The sequence below is a fragment of the Arvicola amphibius genome, chromosome 6 (genome assembly GCF_903992535.2).
Source record: "Arvicola amphibius chromosome 6, mArvAmp1.2, whole genome shotgun sequence".
In the NCBI taxonomy this organism is placed as follows: Eukaryota; Metazoa; Chordata; class Mammalia; order Rodentia; family Cricetidae; genus Arvicola; species Arvicola amphibius.
This window is the reverse complement of record NC_052052.2, coordinates 47,785,847-47,798,387: the sequence shown is the minus strand read 5'-3', so window position 1 is coordinate 47,798,387 and position 12,541 is coordinate 47,785,847. Positions and strand designations below refer to the sequence as shown.

The window sequence follows — 12,541 nt, the reverse complement described above, 5'->3', positions numbered from 1 at the left end:
ATTTTCATAATATTGCACGTTTTTGTCTAATCCATCAGAATTTGCTCCTGAAAATTAATATATCTTTGTACGCTAGAGAACAAAGACATGCATAAGGGATGACTTAAAAGGAAAAGTTGGTCATTCTGCTCTACTCAATACTCATTTGTTCACCTACAATTTCCATTAGTAGACTATGTGCATGTGGGTCTCAAATCAGTCTACTATCTTAGCTTGAAATGTTATCTCTTATCTTCCCCAAGACTATTCTTTCTTTAGTGGTGGTCTCCAACTCATTATTTATTCTCTAAATATCTGCTATCACACTATTGTTTGTTCCTAGATTCCTCGAAGCCTTGTTTTCTATGGTGGTTACTGATTATCACCTAACTAATGTGTATAAGGAAACATAATGAGGGACTAGGAAGCTAAATCAGCACAAGACCTGAATTCAGATCTCCAGAATCTATATGAAGGCAGATGAAATAAAACCCATCTGAAATCCCAGCACTCTTAAGTTCAGATTCCCATAGTCCACATAAAGCCAGACCTGATAGCACAAGTCTGTCACCCTAGTTCTTCTCTAGCAAGATGGATGGTAGAGATAAGAGAATCTCTATGGGTCAGCTAGGCTGGCAAACAGTCACCTAAGGGAATCGTCTCAAGCAAGGTAGAATGTTGTGGCACATTAATTATGTAAAGACGTGTCATATTTGTTTACCTATTAAAGATGTGTTGCTTTTTTTTTAACCCTGCCTGCCTAAAGCACCTGATTGGTTTAATAAAATGCTGAATGGCCAGTAGCTAGGCAGTAGAGGTATAGGTGGGGCTGGCAGACAGAGAGAGTAAGTAGGAAGAGGAATCGAGGCTTGAGAGAAGAAAGAATGAGGGAAAAAAGGGAGATGTCCAGGGCCAGTCAGTCAGGCAGCCACCAATCAGCCAGGTAGCCAGACATGGAGTAGGCCATACTGGTGCAGGACAAGTGACTATATTCTGTCAATTATATTATATCTTAAATAAACGTTAAATGGCCAGTAGCCAGGCAGGATAACCAGACAGGAAGTAGAGGCGGGTCAATGAGAACAGAAGAATTCTGGGAAGAGGGAAGCTCCCTCTGCAGTCCTGTCCCAACCACAGAAGAAGGAAGATGTGATTGCCCTGCTGAAAAAGGTAACAAGCCATGTGGCTAATGCAGATAAGAATAATGGGTTAATATAAATTATAAGAGTTAATAAGAAGCCTAAGCTAATGGGCCAATCAGTTTATAATTAATGCAGACCTCTGTGTGATTTCTTTGGGACTTAATGACTGTGGGAACCAGACAGAACAAGGACTGGGCAGGACAGAAACCCTGACAACAACATACAGAATGAAAGAAAAGTAAAATACCCTGAGACAAAATGTAGATGAAGAGAAACAGGTTAATTTAAGTTATAGGAGCTAGTGGGGCAAGCATAAGCTAAGGCTGAGCATTCATGATTAATAATAAGTCTCCATGTCATGATTTGGGAGCTGGATGTCCTCTGACTTCCACACATGTATCAAATGGCATGCATACACAGATACACACACACACAGACAGACACACAACTAAAAAAAAAGATAAATTATTATTGCCCCAAAGAAAATGTCTGCTAGAAGTTAAAGAAGTCAGAAATGAGGTGGGTTTTTTCTTTTTTCTTTTTTCTTTTTCCCTGAGACAGGGTTTCTCTGTGTTGCTTTAGAGCCTGTCCTGGAACTAACTCTTGTAGACCAGATTGGCCTCAAGCTTACAGAGATCCACCTGCCTCTGCCTCTCAAGTGCTGGGCTTAAAGGTGTGCACCACTACTGCCCAGCCAAAGATGAGGTTTTAAGTTATTATATATGTTAGAGAAATTCAGAAAGAAAAGGACAATCAAAATGACTACAATAATCGTTACAGACAGATTCTTGTAAGCAGGAAAGATGGTGCTGAAATAAGAGAAAAGGCATTAAAGGAACCTGGGCGTGTAGTTCAGTTGGCAGAATGCATGCCTACCATACACAAAGCCCTGGTTCTAGTCCCTAGCACTGAATAAACTGGGGACCATGGTGAATGTCTATAAATCTCAGCAATCAGGAGGTGGAGACAAAGGATCAAAAGTTCAAGAACATCCTTGGCTACACTGTGCATAAGAGGCCATCTTGAGAACACAAAACTCTGCCTCAAAAAGAAAATAAGGCAGAAGAATCTAAAAACAAGCATACTGAGTACACAGGGTGAACTCAGACTATAAAGGAAAGGTTTCAAGATTCAGATACTGTCAGTGTTGGGGTACAACGCTAGCTTAGAAGTGGTCTTCAGTTACATACATCTCTATGGTCAGTTGTTCTTTAATGCATCCACAGCTGTGTTACCTTTAAAAGTAACCTTAGTATTTGTTCTAGAAACTATGGGATCAACAATTTTTATAGTTAACATTTTAAATGATATATATTTGTTTGGGTGGAACAAAAGGCATTTATTTCCTATATCCACAATAGCCAAAATTGTTACAGTATCTTTTAAAAATATCCAACACTTGTACCATTCTATCTCTAATGCAATCCTTCCTGCAGGATGAAGGGGTTCTAAGTCTCTTTACCAGGTAGTTACTATTACCTCTTCATCTTGAGTTTTCACCTGTTTGTATGTATTCAGTTATAAACTATGACATTTTCCCAAGCCCTAGTCAACTTCTCCAAGAATTTATTGCCTAGAATGATTTCACTGTGTATGTACAAGGAATGGAAGTTACTGCCCTATTGTACATTTATGTCCATCTGTTTTCCTATTTTCACCAAAAATTATTTTATCCAATTGCCAAATGTCTAAACACTGCAACTGTAGATAATATATTTCTTCTTGAAAACAATTTTATAGCTTTCAGAAAAACTCCCCCCCAATCTCTGTGTTTCATACCAAGAATTTCCTCCTCTCCTCTCCCCTCTTCTCAGTCACTTATGTTCCTTAAAAGGAAAATGTTTATAACTACCACACACAGAGAGGAAACTAAAACTCTACTTTTGCCTACTCTCTGACTAGAACTCCCTCCAGCAATCACACATCTTAGTATATTGGCATATCGTGTGCATAAACTTCTCCAAATGCTTCTTTTCTTCAGTTTCACCACAATCTCCTAACTTTTAACCTGTTAAGATTCAGCAAAAGCAATCCTAGGATCCTCAGAACTCCATTCTGCCTTCCTCCAAGCTCTGAGGGACTCACACACTACGTCTGATAATGGGAAGAGATTGAGAGAGACTGAGTTACTAATTACGAGGTCAGCAAGAAGAGGGCCATTTATTGATCCTTTTAGAAAAAAAGGAAAGAAAAGGTGAGAGGATTAGAGTCAGCTAGAAAAGGCAAAGGATTCAGGATGTAAACAAAATGCAGTAGATGCTAACCCACTTCTATAATAATTTATGCCTGCTTCAGATAGTTACTGACACCTTAGAAATATTTAACACTACCATTAAACAAAGACTGTGTTCTAAGATTTAGATTATTATCAGCCCCATTGCTACTACTGTACTTTCTGTTAAGAGGTCAAACCTTTTATCTTAGCAAAACTAAAATTTGAGCATAGATCTTTCTGCTAAAAAAAAAATCAATGCTCCCTCTATAATTTCCAATAGATAAGGCATTTGCCTTTGATTCTCTTCATGAATTGTAGCTTGCTTTGTCACCTTGTTAAAAATCATGTTCAACCAAAAAGGTGCCTGCATATTATTGATTTTGTACCTCTTATAAACGGTCTAGAAAGTACTAACTAAGGGTTCTTTTACAGTGAAATATGGGATATAAAATTATTATTATGAACTATTAGCTGCTGTCACTAGGGTACTTAAAACAGGTATTAGAGGTATCCAGATAACCAGAAAAGAGCAGCTAAAGGCAGATCAGTCTTTGGTCTCTTTTCCCTTTTAAAATAGGGTCTTTCTTGCTAACCCAGGTTGGTCTTGAACTTACGATCTTCACTCCTCAGCCTCGTCAATGCTGGGATTACAAGTGTATTATCATGCCTGGGCAGATAATTATTATTAAGCTTACTCTGGTTGATAAGGTTATTGGAATGTCCCACCTATGATATAATTATGGCATACTACCAGTACTAGTCTGGAATTTGTATTAGGAAACTCCAAAAACTGATTGTGTTGGGTGATTTTCATTTTGGATCTACCATTTCTGAGCTGTCATAATGACCACTCTTTTTTTTTCATGGTTTATTTTTTTTATATTTAAAAATTTCCATCTCCTCCCCTCTTCCTCCCCCTTTCCTCCCCTCCCCTCTACCCATACCCCCCTCCCTCCCTCTCCAGGCCAAGGAGCCATCAGGGTTCCCTACTCTATGTTAAGACCAAGGTCCTCCCAACTCCCCCCCCCAGGTCCAGGAAGGTGATCAACCAAGCTGAGAAGGCTCCCACAGAGCCCGTCCATGAAGAAGAATCAAAGCCCAGTGCCATTGTCCTTGGCTTCTCAGTCAGCCCCCACCGTCGGCCACATTCAGAGAGTCCGGTTTGGTCGCATGTTCCATCAGTCCCATTCCAACTGGAGTTGGTGATCTCCCGTTAGTTCTGTCCCACCATCTCCATGGGTGAACGCACCCCTCACGGTCCTGACTTTCTTTCTCATGTTCTCCCTCCTTCTGCTCCTCATCAGGACCTTGGGAGCTCAGTCTGGTGCTCCAATGTGGGGCTCAGTCATTTTCTTCATCTATCACCAGGTGGAGGTTCTTCTTATTATCTTCTCAAGTATCCCAAATTATAGGCTCGATGTCCTTTAATTATGGCTAGAAACCGATTATGAGTGAGTACATCCCATGTTCATCTTTTTGGGAATGACCACTCTTAATGGTACTAGAGACACTGAGATTTTGTTGTTGCTTTTACAGTAGCTACAGGGAACAAAAGGACTTTGCACTTACCTAGTAATCTTATAGGGATAACAGGGAAAGAATACGAACACACATGCACACAAAGGGAATGGGTGGGCATGGCGGCACACACCTTTAATGCAAGCACTGGGAGGCAGAGGTAAGTTGACTTCAAGGAATTAGAGGCCAGTCCGCTGGTCTACATAGTGAGTTTTAGGACAGTCAAGTAAGACCCTGTCTCAATGTGTGTGTGTGTGTGTGAGAGAGAGAGAGAGAGAGAGAGAGAGAGAGAGAGAGAGGGGGAGAGAGAGAGAGAGAGAGAGAGAGAGAGAGAGAGAGACCAATATATTAGGTTTATGGTGACAGAAACATTCTACCACTCGATAAGGTGTTTAATACTTAGGATACATACACTGTTAAAAAAAATTAAATGTGCACCCAAGACCCACACATTTAATTATATATAAACTTCACATTAAAACTTTTAAAGGAAAAAACCCTTTGGCTGGACTCAGCACACAGCTCAGGTCACTTCCAACTCACAGAAATCCTCTTTGCTTCAGTCTGCCCAGCGATGGAATGAGTGACCGGCACTACCATGTCTGACTAGATACATTTCTTTTAAATCTGCATTAATTAGTCTTCTGCAACTTATTTTATTTCTTAAAATTACTTACTTAGTTTGTGTGTATGACTTCCAGGATGTTTTTCCTTCTAGCTTGTAGATTCCAGACATGGAGCTTAATTTATAAGCCTTAGCTACAAGAACCCTTATCTGCTGAGCCATTTTGCTGGCCCATCTTCCACAATTTTAAAGAAACTAGACTACCATCTTTAATTTGAAAGGCACTCCAGCACCACAAATAATATGTATTACTATACTATTACTATCTTACACTACAATCCTCAGGGAAAGTTTTTTTTAAATGAAATATGTCTAATCATACTTTCATGGGTATGGGTATTTCTAATCATACTTTCATAGATCCTTTTATTTTTTTCAGAATGTCATTCAATTTCCTTCAATACATTGTTTACTTACCGAACTATGATTTAAATAAAATGCACAGATCTTAGTTTGACTTGATGAGTGCTGACATTATATACCTATGTGCCTATACCTGAGCTACGCACGCTCGCCATACATTTCCTTCTGCTCTTTCCCTTTAGTTTAAGTCCAAGCCCAACAGCAACCATTCTCTAACTCAAAAACCGCACATAGCTGCTGCCTCTCGAACCTCAAGTATATGAAGCATACAACCTGTTTATTTGGCTTCTTTTGCTTAACATGTTTCTGAGATCACCTATGTTGTTGTATACGTTAATAGTGCACTATCTTTCATTGTTTGGTGGTATTCCTTTGTTTAAATAGGCCATAGTTTGCTTTTCCATTTTCTTCTTTATGGACATGGAAGTTACTTCCAGTTTGAGAATATTAGGAATTCAGTTGTTAAGGGCACTCTTAAAGAGCAAACTTACTAGAATGTATGATAATTTATCCTTATCTTTCAATCATAATTGGACACACTGTTATCAATTACACAGGCATTCCTTCACCCATGAACAACTGATATAAGAGGATGAAAAGATGCTAAATGAATTACTCTTGAGTCAATAGCAACAGAGCAGAAACAGATGACACTTAAGGAAGAACAGGTAAAACTTGACTAGACACAGGGATCTTTCTGGACATTCGAAAGTTGTAACTGGTTCTTAAGGCTATTATCCTTTTAAAAGTAAATAAACTAAACAACAACAACAACAAAACCACATGCAAACAAATAAGATGCTACATGCCTTTAACTGCAGCTGTGGCAGAAGGATGGCAGGATGGGCTACAGAGCAAGACATTGTTGCAAAAGAAAGCAAGGAAGATTAGAAAAAATGGACAAAGGATTTTTTTTAAAGATTTATTTATTATTATGTATACAGTGTTCTGTCTGTCTGTATGCCTGCAGGCCAGAAGAGGGCACAAGATCTCATTACAGATGGTTGTGAGCCACCATACAGTTGCTGGGAATTGAACTCAGGACCTCTGGAAGAGCAGTCAGAGTCCTTAACCTCTGAGCCATCTCTCCAGCCCCTGGACAAAGGATTTGAACACATATTTCTCCAAAGATACAAAAATGGCCAACAAGCACATGAAAAGATGGTCAATAGTTACTAGGGGATCCACATCAGAACCCCGAGGCTCTACATGCTACTAAATACTACTAGTACAATGGTATTATAGGAAAACGAACAAAATACAAAATAAGCAGTATGGCAAGGATGCAGAGAAGCAAGAACCCAGCACACTGATGATGATAACGTAAACCAGTAGAGCACTATTGAAACAATACAGTTTCTCAAAATAGTAAAGACAGAATTACCATGATTCAGGGACTCCAACTCCAAAATGAATGGAAAGCCAGGACATGAATGGGTATGCATAAAACAATGCTCATGGCAGTATTGTTAAAATGGCAGAAGTAGCCCAAGTAGCTGGTGATAGATGAATTAACATACAAAACATGGTATATACATATGTGGATATTAGTCAGCTTTAAAAGTGAAATTTGATTTCAGGCTTGACTACTTTGTTTTGGATAACCAATTATGGAGTGCATCCCTGGGAGAGGCTAATTCTCCCTCAGTGGTCACTAGCTGCCTGAAGTAAGCCACACTAGACAGACTGAGCAGTTGTATTTATATGTACGACTAAGTACCAATAATGACCGAAGAAAAACAGGCTACCAATTTGAAGGGGAGTGAAGGGGGGAATAGGAAGGGTTGGGGGAAGTGGTATATTATATTTTTATTAAAATATTAATAAAAACAAAGACAACAAAAAAGAAATTTGACACTTATTACAATATAGATGATCCCTGAAGACATCACCTTAAGTAAAATAAGACAGTTACAAAAGGACAAACTGTGAAATTTTTATTCATATGATAGTTGTCAAATTCAGGGACATGATAATTAAATGCTGAGGTTTGTGGGCTGGATGCAGAAGGGGTGGGTAATTATTGTCTAATTAGAACACAGATTTAGTCTCACAAGATGAACATAGTCCAGAGATGGAGTGCGGTAATGGTTACACAGTGGTATGGATATATTCTCACTTAAGGGTAATCTCATAACTGCAGGTGACTGCTCATTTTCCATCTTCTCGAATTTCCACCTACTCCCATAGCTTGACTATTATATCCCATTTTGAGTTGTACTAGGTTTAGATTTGCTTAACTGCCAGCCTGACTGGACTGCAATCCCTAATGCATACCCCTAGGTTACAATGAAGGCATTCTTAGGACTCACCTTGAACGTGGGAGGCACCACTTCTTAGAGTGGGGCCCAGGTGGGATGAAAAGGACAAAGGAACGCTGCGTACACAGGTGTTTTCTCTTTGATTCCTGGTCACCATGATGTGAGTTACTGCTCCACTATACCTTAGTGCCACGACGGACTGATGCGGTTAAAACTGTGAGCCACAATGGATGTTTCCTCCCTGAAGCTGTTTTGTTCTGCTAAGCACAGTTGCTACTAGAATTAATGCTGTTGCGATTTCATATGGACAAATATCCTTGGTGTGCAAAGTTTTCAGCAGGTAAAGATTGTTTAACATTCTTTACAAATGGTCCATGGTTTTATTTAGTTCAATACATGATAGTATCCTTAAATAGGATCTCCTGCTTCATCATAACAAAATGACTAGAAAAATTTTACTATATAATGTTACTAACATTGCAGTGTGATTTGTAATTGGTCTTAATAATAAAAACCTAGAGTCAGGTTTTAGGGGGTGAAAGCTGAAAAATCAGAGAAGCAGGGTAGCCAGCCACTAGAGTTCTTACTTCCTTGAATGCTAGACTGAAGGGTTATCCTGTGTCTGCAAGTCCTCAGACTGAACTGCTCAGACTGAATGCCTTGAACTCCTGTCTTCTCCCACCTTATATTCTCCTCTCTGCTTAGCCATATCCCTTCCTGTCTCCACCTCCCTAGTGCTGGGACTAAAGGTGTGTGACTCCCAAACACTGGGATTAAAGGTGTGAGCCATCATAGCCTGGCTCTGTTTCTCTTTGAGAGTGGAACAATCTAGTGTAGCCAAGGGTGGCTTTGAACTCATAGAGATCTGTCTGTTTCTGCCCCTCCCCAAGTGTTGGGATTAAAGGTGTGTGCCACCACTGCCTGGCCTCTATGGCTAACTAGGCTCACTCTACACTCTGCTCTTCAGGTAAGCTTTATTTGTTAGATCACAAAATGTCTCCACATAACATCAGCTATAATACTAAATAAATGGTTCTAAGGGGAAAAACTATCAAAGATTCTTAGCCAGAAAGGAATGACACCATGGGAGCTCACAAAACTGTATTATAGAACTTTTAAAATGCTAAACATGGTGTTGAATGGTAGGGTTGAGTGCAGTAGTTGGGGGTGAAGGGTAAATTTAGGAAAGCAGCTAAGACTGGGGGGATCTGTTATGCTATGCCAAACACTTCCCCAAGGTGGGGCAAATCACATAATCACAATGAGCTTCATAAACTCGGTAATACTGACCTGTAAAGTGGTAAGAATTTCTGAGTGGAAGATAAAAATATCAGTATGCCACACAGCATGACAACGCTGCTGGCCACCAGCTTCACAAGGGTGTTTATAGGACTTGTGCGTGTGCTCCAGTAGGAAAGTGCACAAGCCACGTGGCACATTAAATGCAACTTGAGGTATATGAAATGATTTAATTTCTATTTTTCATGTGAGAATGACAAACAGAGGGAGAAAGATCTTCTATATCTGATTTGCTCTTTCCTTTTCATTCAATTCTACATTTGTGTACAAAACTTCCCACAATCACACACAAAATTTCCATCACAGCATGGGTGAATGGGAATTCCACCCACCACATATGGGCACAATGGAAAAGCATCGAAAGGGATCATTTTCTATGATACTTTGTGACACAACCAGCCAAGAACTTTGGCCAATTATTAGGTAATGTATTTTGATATCAAAACCTTTCTTATCAAAAACTTAATAATGGGAAAAAGACATTTTTTTACAGCAGTTAATGGGCATATCTTGGAATACTAACCATAGAACATAGACTGAAGAGATGCTCTAAGGTTTAGGACAAAGAGAAATCAAGTTAAGAACATTTCACTCCTAAATGATATTCTCAATATAAAACACAGGTATTTGTGCATGTATCTGACAATAATAAGTCCTTTAAAAGAGTCCTAACAATTGAAAGGGCTTACACAGGTCAACAGAATTTTAAATGCCAGGTAGGTGGGGTAATGTTATATGCACTTTTCTTTATGAATTATATTTCACAACACACATAAACAGATAAACCAAAACAACAAAACATCCGACTGCTATTGATGTATGTTATACTTCTAAGACTCAGATAATCTCTATGAAGTTGCCATAGATATTGTTCAGTTTTCAATAAGTATCCTATTGTCTCAAACAGCACTTGTGCATGAGCTTCTCACTAAGTGTTTTATGTTAAAGAAACATGTATGTTTCCTTCCCTATTATTAAATCAGTAGGTTTTATCTGTTACTTAATAAGCATTAAGTTCTTAAGATGTTTACTGAACTCTCTACCATGAAAACTCAAACTTAGACAGTACATATTCTGATTCGCAGAACCTAAGAGTAGCTGGCATACTATTGTTACATAAATTATTGATTTTTAAAAATCAGTTGTCATTTTTTCATTAAAATCAAATCACAAATACTTATTTCAATTTTCTATGGTGCCCCACCTTTGTATATGTAAGACAATTAGTTTGGTTTGAAACTCTTAGACGTTTTTAAGATATATATTTGTCATGATATATAAAAAATACATGGCACATAAATATATGCTATATAAACACATACGTGTTTTATATGTTTGGAGACAGTACTAGGAGTTCAGTCAAAGGGCTCAGGCATGCTTGGCAAGCATTCTACCAATAAAGTAACACCCCTCCATTACCTCTTAAAAACATTTTGATCAACTATATTCAGAGTCCTTTAAGTCTCAGTCTTCAAAGATGTCGTATTAATACAGCTCATGTCTAGATGTCGTATTAATACAGCTCATGTCAAGATGTCGTATTAATACAGCTCATGTCTAGATGTCGTATTAATACAGCTCATGTCTAGATGTCGTATTAATACAGCTCATGTCTAGATGTCGTATTAATACAGTTCATGTCTAGATGTCGTATTAATACAGTTCATGTCTAGATGTCGTATTAATACAGTTCATGTCTAGATGTCGTATTAATACAGTTCATGTCTAGATGTCGTATTAATACAGTTCATGTCTAGATGTCGTATTAATATAGCTCATGTCTAGATGTCATATTAATACAGCTCATGTCTAGATGTCGTATTAATACAGCTCATGTCTAGATGTCGTATTAATACAGCTCATGTCTAGATGTCGTATTAATACAGCTCATGTCTAGATGTCGTATTAATACAGCTCATGGTTCATGTCTTGATGTCGTATTAATACAGTTCATGTCTAGATGTCGTATTAATACAGCTCATGTCTAGATGTCATATTAATACAGCTCATGTCTAGATGCCGTATTAATACAGCTCATGTCTAGATGTCGTATTAATACAGCTCATGTCTAGATGTCGCATTAATACAGGTCATGTCTAGATGTCGCATTAATACAGGTCATGTCTAGATTTCGCATTAATACAGGTCATGTCTAGATGTTGCATTAATACAGCTCATGTCTAGATGTCGCATTAATACAGCTCATGTCATATGTCGTATTAATACAGCTCATGTCTAGATGTCGTATTAATACAGCTCATGTCTAGATGTCGTATTAATACAGCTCATGTCTAGATGTCGTATTAATACAGCTCATGTCTAGATGTCGTATTAATACAGCTCATGTCTAGATGTCGTATTAATACAGCTCATGTCTAGATGTCGTATTAATCCAGTTCATGTCTAGGTGTCGTATTAATACAGCTCATGTCTAGATGTCGTATTAATACAGTTCATGTCTAGGTGTCCTATTAATACAGCTCATGTCTAGATGTCGTATTAATACAGCTCATGTCTAGATGTCGCATTAATACAGCTCATGTCTAGATGTCGTATTAATACAGCTCATGTCTAGATGTCGTATTAATACAGCTCATGTCTAGATGTCGTATTAATACAGTTCATGTGTAGATGTCGTATTAATACAGTTCATGTCTTGATGTCGTATTAATACAGTTCATGTCTAGATGTCGTATTAATACAGCTCATGTCTAGATGTCGTATTAATACAGCTCATGTCTAGATGTCGTATTAATACAGCTCATGTCTAGATGTCGTATTAATACAGTTCATGTCTAGATGTCGCATTAATACAGTTCATGTCTAGATGTTGTATTAATACAGTTCATGTCTAGATGTCATATTAATACAGTTCATGTCTAGATGTCGTATTAATACAGTTCATGTCTAAGGTAGACATCTGTGTTGGCGTTTTATCAATTCTAGAAATGCTGCGATCTCAAATATTACTTCTTCTCCATGCTACCTTTCTAACCCTGAAGTTACTGAAAATTAATTCTTAACTCTCTCAATATATCTTTCTAGTTCTGAACTCATTTTTATGTTATATCCTTTATGTATATTTTTCATATTTTTGCTCCAACTTTTAAAATTTCTTTAGTTGTGTATAACTCATTAT

General features: G+C 38.1%; 1 protein-coding gene across 1 annotated transcript in view; it reads right to left on the bottom strand.

The window, feature by feature from the left end:
- Positions 1–12,541, bottom strand: part of LOC119817253 (integrin subunit beta 3 binding protein) — a 47,973-nt gene that overhangs the window by 30,602 nt on the left and 4,830 nt on the right. The window lies entirely within an intron of this gene.